The sequence below is a fragment of the Bison bison genome, unplaced genomic scaffold, assembly GCF_000754665.1.
Source record: "Bison bison bison isolate TAMUID 2011002044 unplaced genomic scaffold, Bison_UMD1.0 scf7180017864182, whole genome shotgun sequence".
NCBI lineage: Eukaryota > Metazoa > Chordata > Mammalia > Artiodactyla > Bovidae > Bison > Bison bison.
In genome coordinates this window covers 465,258-474,471 of record NW_011494754.1, presented here as the reverse complement: position 1 = coordinate 474,471, position 9,214 = coordinate 465,258, and the positions used below count along the sequence as shown (strand labels likewise).

The 9,214-nt window shown below is 41.8% G+C and overlaps 1 protein-coding gene across 13 annotated transcripts in view; it reads right to left on the bottom strand.

The window, feature by feature from the left end:
- SLC17A1 (solute carrier family 17 (organic anion transporter), member 1) overlaps positions 1–9,214 on the bottom strand; it is a 240,445-nt gene that overhangs the window by 100,902 nt on the left and 130,329 nt on the right. The window lies entirely within an intron of this gene.

The window sequence follows — 9,214 nt, the reverse complement described above, 5'->3', positions numbered from 1 at the left end:
CAAGATTGCCAGGAGAAATATCAATAACCTCAGATATGCAGATGACACCACCCTTAAGGCAGAAAGTGAAGAGGAACTAAAAAGCCTCTTGATGAAAGTGAAAGTGGAGAGTGAAAAAGTTGGCTTAAAGCTCAACATTCAGAAAACGAAGATCATGGCATCCGGTCCCATCACTTCGTGGGAAATAGATGGGGAAACAGTGGAAACAGTGTCAGATTTTATTTTTCTGGGCTCCAAAATCACTACAGACGGTGACTGCAGCCATGAAATTAAAAGACGCTTACTCCTGGGAAGGAAAGTTATGACCAACCTAGATAGCATATTCAAAAGCAGAGACATTACTTTGCCAACAAAGGTCCGTCTAGTCAAGGCTATGGTTTTTCCTGTGGTCATGTATGGATGTGAGAGTTGGACTGTGAAGAAGGCTGAGCACCAAAGAATTGATGCTTTTGAACTGTGGTGTTGGAGAAGGCTCTTGAGAGTCCCTTGGACTGCAAGGAGATCCAACCAGTCCATTCTGAAGGAGATCAGCCCTGGGATTTTTTTGGAAGGAATGATGCTAAAGCTGAAACTCCAGTACTTTGGCCACCTCATGGGAAGAGTTGACTCATTGGAAAAGACTCTGATGCTGGGAGGGATTGGGGGCAAGAGAAGGGGACGACAGAGGATGAGATGGCTGGATGGCATCACTGACTCGATGGACGTGAGTCTGAGTGAACTCTGGGAGTTGGTAATGGACGGGGAGACCTGGCGTGCTGTGATTCATGGGGCTGCAAAGAGTTGGACACAACTGAGCGACTGAACTGAACTCAACTGAACTGAACTGATTTAATCTTTTATACCATGAATTTTGTTGGGGAGAACAAGGCAGGTATTGTATTGGGTTGGCCAAAAGCTCCTTCAAATTTTTATTTATTTTTTTATGGAATAACCCAAAATTTTTGGCTAACTCAATAAATGGGGGCCAAAAATAATCCACATGATATGAAGCAAGAGAACAATTTTTGGACAAATATGGAACCCCTACAAATAGTTTACAGTATACTTCTCTTCCTCACTGGCAACTGTTTCCAGTCAATTAAAGACTAAAGAAAGGTATCTGAGGAGAAATGGGAAGAGAAAAATGTAAAGAAAATGACCACAATAAAAGAAAGCACTGAGATTCCCTTTTCTCCAGGCTAGGGTCTCTGAAGTCTGGTGGGGCCTATTTAGTCAAAGCAGAGTTAGTTTCCAAAAGTATGTGCCCAATGTAGGCCTCCTGTGACTTCGGACTCTAGTCCTACAGGACTCCCGCCACTCTCAAAGTCAAGGAGGGAAACATCGCTCAGAGTCAGTCCTCAGGACCAGTGGGAAGTGACAGAATTTGTCTTCATGGTTCACAGGGCACTTATTTCCATCCTTATTTTATTATCCCTTTGAGGGGTCTTTGTTTCAGAAATTCATTCTTCTCTCACATTTTCTCCTTGTTCCCTGGTCTTAGGGAAGAATCTGGTGTCACTCATTTGTGATGTTAGTGTAAACCAGGGGTGCAGAACAGTCAGGTGGCATCAGGAGTCAGGATGTATTAGGTTTATCCTGGCTAGGTATGCAAGTGGAGCTTGTGTGCGCAGTCCTGTCTGACTCTTTGTGACCCCTTGGACTGTACCTCACCAGAAGCCTCTGTCCATGGAATTTTCTAGGCGAATACTGGAGTGGGTTGCCATGCCCCTCCTCCAGGGGATCTTCCCGACCCAGGGACTGCACCTGCACCTCTTACTGTCTCCTGCATCGGCAGGCAGGTTTTTTACCACTAGCACCACCTGAGTATCCTGGCTACCTGCGAAGTGGGGGATAATGAAAGAATAAGCTCATAAATTGTTAGGGCATTTTAGCAAAATAATTTATTTAGAGACAATCTCATTTCTTGTTGCTAGTATGAGAGGCTTTGTCCCTAAAGGCATTTCAGACTTCTGTCATCAGTTGAAAGAATAAATTTGGAGAATCTGGCCTTTCCAAATTCCCCAAATTGGCAGTGATCTTCTCCACCTCAGGACAAGACCAGTCTTGACTGTGAGACTTGAGACCTGCCCTCATATCCTTCCATTGTTGTCCTCTGTTGCACAGTGTCAGCTTAAATAATGAGGCAGCCTGACTTCATTCTATCAAAAAATAATTATTTTCTCCTAGACAGTAAAACAAAATTTTATTTCTCTAGTTATGTGAATGCAGATGGTAAAATTGAGTGAGAATGTTGTTGTATATTTAATGGGGGAGGGAGAGGATGGCTGGCAATCCTTGCTTGACACACACTTTTTTGTCTTATTTATAAAAATCTGTGTCATTCTGAGTCAGCACTGATTACCATAGCCACAATTATAGTAATCTGCCGACAAGCGCTAATATTGCTAATGATATTGCTTTGCAGCATAATTATCTGAAAACCACTCTCAGCTGTTGCATCAGGATTACAGCATTTGGATAACTCCAAATTAAGCCAGGGGTGGAAAAGGCAGCACTTGTTCAGTCAAAAAGAGCTGGTGAAGAGGACAGCCTGCAATTAGCTCAAACAGGCTGTCACCAGGGGGCTGGCAGGCCTGGTTCACATGCCCTAGGATAGGTGATGACCTTTAACAGATGTAGATTCTCAATATAAAACCCTCCTTGAGTCTCAAGCAGATAAGTGAAGAAGGCTTTGTGCTTGGCTGCCTCATCTTTTCATCTCTCCTTGGATAAGTACCCTGTGTTGAAAACTCTTCAGGAACTAAACCAGCAGCCCCACCTGCAGAACTTGTGCTTGGGTATTCCCAAGGTCAAATCAACCAAAATCACTCCCATTTTCTCTAGTCCCTTGAACCATTTTTTGATATTTTCATTTACACTTTTTTTTTTTTGGAGAAAAACACGACCCCCCCCCAACCCCAAACTAGATTAAATTCATTAACTGTGAGAATATAAAGCTCAACTCCCTGCCCCAAGTCTTCTTTTCAAAACAGGCTGCCCACGAGTTTCTTGAGTTCTGTCAGTGTTCACCACAATCAGCTACACTTGATAAGCTTGAGCCTGGGAGAGGCAGACCTTCAGGTAGACATATGCAGACCAGACATATGCAGGTAGATGGACCGAGAGGGTGGGCTCAGGAGAAGAGAGAAGCCAAGAGGAGGAGGGAGCAGAAGGGCTATGCACTTACACCTCTGTCCTCAGCCCTGGAATCTCTGCTGCTGGAGGAAAAGCCCTTGTACATGCTAAGTCACTTCCGTTGTGTCTGACTCTTTGTGATCCTATGGACTATACAGCCTGTCAGGCTTCTCTGTCCATGGGATTCTCCAGGCAAGGATACTGAAGTGGGTTGCCATGCCCTCCTCCAGGGTATTTTCCTGACCCAGGGGTCGAACCTTCATCTCAGGCAGATTCTTTACCGTTGAGCCACTGTGAGGATTTCCTTTCTTCAACCTTTCCTCATGTCAATCTATCTCCCCCTTCCTAGGCATCCAGTTCATTCATCTGTGGCCTCCTCCTTTAAGTAAGTTTTGAGATGAGCAGAGCAGGTGAACCACAAAATAGAAACTAAATTAACTTTCACATTCTAGGGCCTAGGAAGCCATCAGTTACATTTTAGTCACTTACTCTTGTCCAATGCAAAAAAGTAGGCAGCTCCTTGGATCAGTCCCCTGGCTGCCTTTTAGTGATTTTCTATTTTTGCATCTTAAACAATGGGCTTGAAGTGTTGAACACAGAATCCTCACGTCATAGATGTTCAATAAATGTGAATTCACCTGCCTCTTGCTGGCAACTTAGGGCCATATAACAGTAATTCTGTGATAAATTTTAAGCTTGGCCTTCTTTGTGAGGCAGGACTCAGCAAAGGAGAGAATTACAGGTGATGCTTGTAAAGCACTGAATGGCTGAAGTCCACATAAACCTCACAAGGGATTCTTCCTTTAATGCCATAGATGGGGAAAGAGGTTTGAGTATCAAGACATTTTTTTCCAGATCACTCAGGCAGAAAGGGGCGGAGCCAGGACTCAAACTCAGGATACTGACTTAGGGCTTCATTCCCTAGGCTCCATGAGCCATAAATGTCTCCAGCTATTGCCAAATGTCCCTTGGGTGTCAAAATCACCCCTAGTTGAGGACCTCTACACTAGATGAAGAAGAGAAATAACATATCTGAACCATTTGCTATGTGCCAGATGCTTTATTGGACTTCCCTAGTGGCTCAGACGGTAAAGCGTCTGCCTACAATGTGGGAAACCTGGGTTCGATCCCATGGGTCAGGAAGATCCCCTGGAGAAGGAAATGGCAATCCATTCCAGTACTCTTGCTTGGAAAATCCCATGGATTGAGAAGCCTGGTAGGCTACAGTCCACAGGGTCACAAAGAGTTGGACACGACTGAGTGGCTTCACTTCACTTCAGATGCTTTATTGATGTGATACACAATTTAACCTTCACAGAAACCCTGTGAGATAGGTATTATTATACAGTGTGCAAAGGAAGAGACTGAGGGGCAGAGAGATTAAGACCACTCATCTTAGAAGTAGCAGAGCCGGGCTGTGAAGCAGGTCTGTCTGATTCCCAGGCTCACAGGAACCAGAAATAATAAAACAAGATCTGTAAAGACATTTATGAGTGTTTTACAGTTGTTCTCTTAATCACCATTCTTATTTTATATCTTTCCTAGATCACAAAAGGTTGAAGTCTGAATGCATATTTTAAGCAAGATGCCTGTTTTTCTCCCTTTGACTGTTAAGTACAGTATTCATAATTTCGCTATACATTTTCTCCAGTGTCATTTCAGAAAGGCACTAAAAATTGGGTATATTTGCACGTGGCATGCCTACTGGCTCCCTCTGGTGTCAGCTAAGAGTCTGTCTGCTTATAAAGGAACTCATGTGTGACCACATTTCAAGTTAATGAGGAATATGTTTGTCAAGAGACAATTTAAAAATTCCAAGTGGCTCTTATTGATTACATCATAAAATTGTTTTCTTCAGATTTCACAAATATTCTATTAAGGGTCGAACATAACCTAAGTTTTATAATGTTAGAGAAGAGTGAATGTGAATTTATTGTTTAAATTATTTTTTAAGGGACCCAAAGAGACATTTCACAAGATAAGACTAACTGGCAAGAAAAAATGTTGTGTGTGTGTGTGTGTGTGTGTGTGTGTGTATGGCTTCCCAGGTGGCACTAGTGGAAAAGAACCTGCCTACCAATACAGGAGACGTTAAGAGACACAGGTTCAATCCCTGGGTTGGGAAGATCCCCTGGAGGAGGGCATGGCAACCCACTTCAGTATTCTTGCCTGGAGAATCCCATGGACAGTGAAGCTTTGGGGGGCTACAGTCCATGGGGAGAAGGAAATGGCAACCCACTCCAGGGTTCTTGCCTGGAGAATCCCAGGGACGGGGAGCCTGGTGGGCTGCCGTCTATGGGGTTGCACAGAGTCGGACATGACTGAAGCGACTTAGCAGCAGCAGCAGCAGTCCATGGGGTTGCAAAGAGCCGGACATAACTGAAGCGACTTAGCATGCATGTATGTATACACACACACACACATATGAATGAAAATGTTCAGTCTCCCAATGATAAAAAGAAATCTAAATTAAAACAATAATATGGTAGCACTTTACACTAACACTTAAGCAAATCTTTAAGCAACACCAAATTCTTTGAGATCAAAATAAAACAGATATACTTTCATGCTTTGCTGTGGTTTTTTGGATGTAACCATTTGGAAGAGTACTTTAACAATATGCAGACAAAGCTGTAAAATCATGTACACTCTTTGATCCAATCCTATATCTAGAAGTAGTTTAAGGCAACACTCTTTGATCCAATCCTATATCTAGAAGTAGTTTAAGGCAACTATTTCAGAAGGAGGCAACAGCTATTTGCTTGTAGGTGTACATTTCAGCATTGATTGAAATAATGAAATATTATTTCAAGACCATAATCTTGAATGATTTATAGAAACTAAATAAAGAAGGGCAGGAAGGACATTTGGGGGTTTGGGGGCTACAACAAAAGACAAAAAACAAAAAGTGAATTAAATTCATGGAATTGCAATTGTATTGATATGAGAACACAATGGGAGACCATGATAAGAAAAGAGCCCAGTGAGGTAGGCAGGAGCTAGATCCTATAGCTAAGCTAACAGTAGTTGAGAGATGTTGAGGGAGGTCATCAAGAAGATGTGACCACACCAGCTGACCCTTGAACTGGACCCAGGCAACTGGAGGCTCCTCAATCGTCCCCTGTCCTTGAAATGAACATTCTACCCACTGTCCCTGAACTAGGAGCTCCTTCAAGGATGCAGCCTTGAGAGAGTAATGTGTTACTAAGACTATCTGGACTATATTCCTGGCTAACCCTGTTAAGACTGCTATATAAACAAGATTCTGGTGGACAGGTGCAGGGATTGGCTTGTCTTGTAGCTGCACAAGACAAGCCTCGCACATAAGCTCCCTTGCTTATTAAAACTGCCACCCATTAATCTGGAGTGGTCCACTTCTTTTTTCAGTCTCTTCTTGCCCTCTGGCGAGGAAGGTCCTTTTGATGCTGAACCTGGACACTCTCCCCCGTGAGAACACAGGTTTTTGCCTCTCCAATTCCAGAGACCATACTGGGCACTGATGTCTTACAAAGTCAAACTCAGCAAGCCTCTATCTATGAATTATACTTCCTGTTAGAGTAATCAAACCAGTACTGAGGGGAAATACCAACTAAGAACCAGTAAGTCTACCGTCCACATGTACAATGGTCACTGTCAAACAACACAAATTGCCTGAGGGATGGGTGGTAAGGAAATAGGAGAAACTATCCAAGAACTGTACCAGTATCAGATCATTCTGATTATAACTATCAGTAAGAGGAGAAAACCCCCAGTCACCACTTTTATTTATCATCATTCCCGACTATTAGACAATTGCTTTAGCCAAGAAAGTTAACTATTGAAAATTATAGGAGTGACATTATATGATTTTCTTGCCTACTTGAAAACCTTAAGGGAAAAAAAGCTAGAAAATGTAAGTGACAGAATTCAATAAGAAAGCTAAATACAAAATTACAGTATAAAAGTGTTTCTATCTATAAAAAAGTTATAAAACATTATAAAAATACTTCTTTAATATGCCCCTACAATAAAATAAAAAAGAAGGGCACTGGGATATAAACCCCATTAAATATGTGTAAAAGCTATAAGAGATTTGAAAAAATCAAGGGACATGTCACCTTAAACATATATTCACATTGTTTACAGATATTCTATATAACCTTTTAATTTCCTGTACTCAAATAGGACTTCATTATAATGGGAAAAAGTATTAAGAAGTGCATTTGAAAAAAGAGAACCCATAGGTTGATGCTGAAAAGTACAAAAGGCAACTTTTACCATTTGACAAAAAGTACTTACATAATGGTAGTCTTTAAAACCAGGAGGTAAAAAACAAAAACAAAAACAAAAAAACCCCCACCAAACATGAAATAATGCCTCACCTTACCATTAAAAAAAGAAAAAAAAAACCAAACAAATTATATCAGGCGAATAACTTGAATAGCAATGAGTCACTTTCACTTGCTCAAATGATAGCTAAGAACCACTTTTGGCCAGAGGACAGGGTTTTTAAAAGACAAGTATAAACAAATACTGTTCAGCATCAGGGAAACTGAAAATAAATAATCCTCCTAATACATTAATGTGTTAATTCCAACGCATTGTTTTCAAATTCTCCTCTGACTACTACTGATGGACAGTGAGTGGACATATAATTCAAACTGGGCCAGATCCATTCCTTTGGAAACTTAAACTTTAATTAAATCAGTCTCTAGCAAAAGAACCTGAGACTGAAATTGACAAAATAGAGCAACAGCAGGAACCCCCATTCAAATGCTCTTGAGCAAGGTAGGTGATAGCCTTCTGCTTTCTGAGTGGTTGATATAAGTAGGAGTACTATCCAATCAGAGTTGATCTGAGATACCTTATTTGTGGCTTCCCTGGTGGTTCTCACAGTAAAGAATCCACCGCCAATGTGGAGACCTGGGATCTATGAGTTGGGAAGATACCCTGGAGAAAGGAATGGCTACCCACTCAAGAATTCTTGTCTGGAGAATTCCACGGAAAGAGGAGGCTAGCAGGTGACAATCCATGGGATCGCGAACAGTCGGACATAAGTGAGCAACTCAGCACAGCACAGCACATCTTATTTGCATTCATTTGCCTCTTCCTTTTATTCCAATCAGAAACTGAGTTTATTCAATGCCTTATTTGAATACACAGTATAGAAATAAGCTCTGTGGCTTTGCAACCTGCTATTTTTCTTTTCTCAAGGTAGCTGATGGCTGTGTCTCCTATTGCCCAGTCTTTCCCAAAGTTTGCTGTCATGGCCAAGAAAGGCTCCAAGTAGCCACCATTAAGATGAAAAGAAAGGCAAGAAGCACCAGAGATGTCACAGAGAGTGCTACTACACTTAAGGTCCACAAGGTAGGTCTTAAAGCAGGTTCACCCCAACACTGGGATCTTTATGTGAATACTGAACTTGTTTTTGACTTTTGAGCACATTGCTGGTGAATCCATCTGCCCGGCTCATTACAATAGACTGACTATCCGCTACAGGGAATTCCAGAGAGCTACTGCCCGTTGATGCCTGGGGAATCTGCCAATTACACTGTGTGCAAGGCACTACGTCTTGTCACCAAATAAAACACCTATAAGAGAGCTTTTACAAGGACACATCTGAAAACCAGAGGTTCTTTTCAGAGCTACTCATGCTTTCTGCTTAAGAGTTGAGTCTACTAAAATTTCTTCATTTATGGGTTTGGGACTCTTCCCTAATTTAATTTAAAAAAAGGTGTTTATTTCTTTTTTCAATAAGCTTTCTAACTTGGAATAATTTTAGATTTAACATAAAAGTTATAAAGATAGTTCCCATATACCTCTGTTTCCTCTATTGTGAACATTTATGCATTTGTCACAAGCTAGAGCTAACACTGGCACTTTACTGTGAGTTAAACTCTAAATTTTGTTTGGATTTCACTCAGTTCAGTCGCTCAGTCATGTCCGACTCTTTGCTACCCCATGAATTGCAGCACGCCAGGCCTCCCTGTCCATCACCAACTCCCGGAGTTCACTCAAACTCATGTCCATTGAATCGGTGATGCCATCCAGCCATCTCATCCTCTGTCATCCCCTTTTCCTCCTGCCCCCAATCCCTCCCAGCATCAGAGTCTTTTCCCTG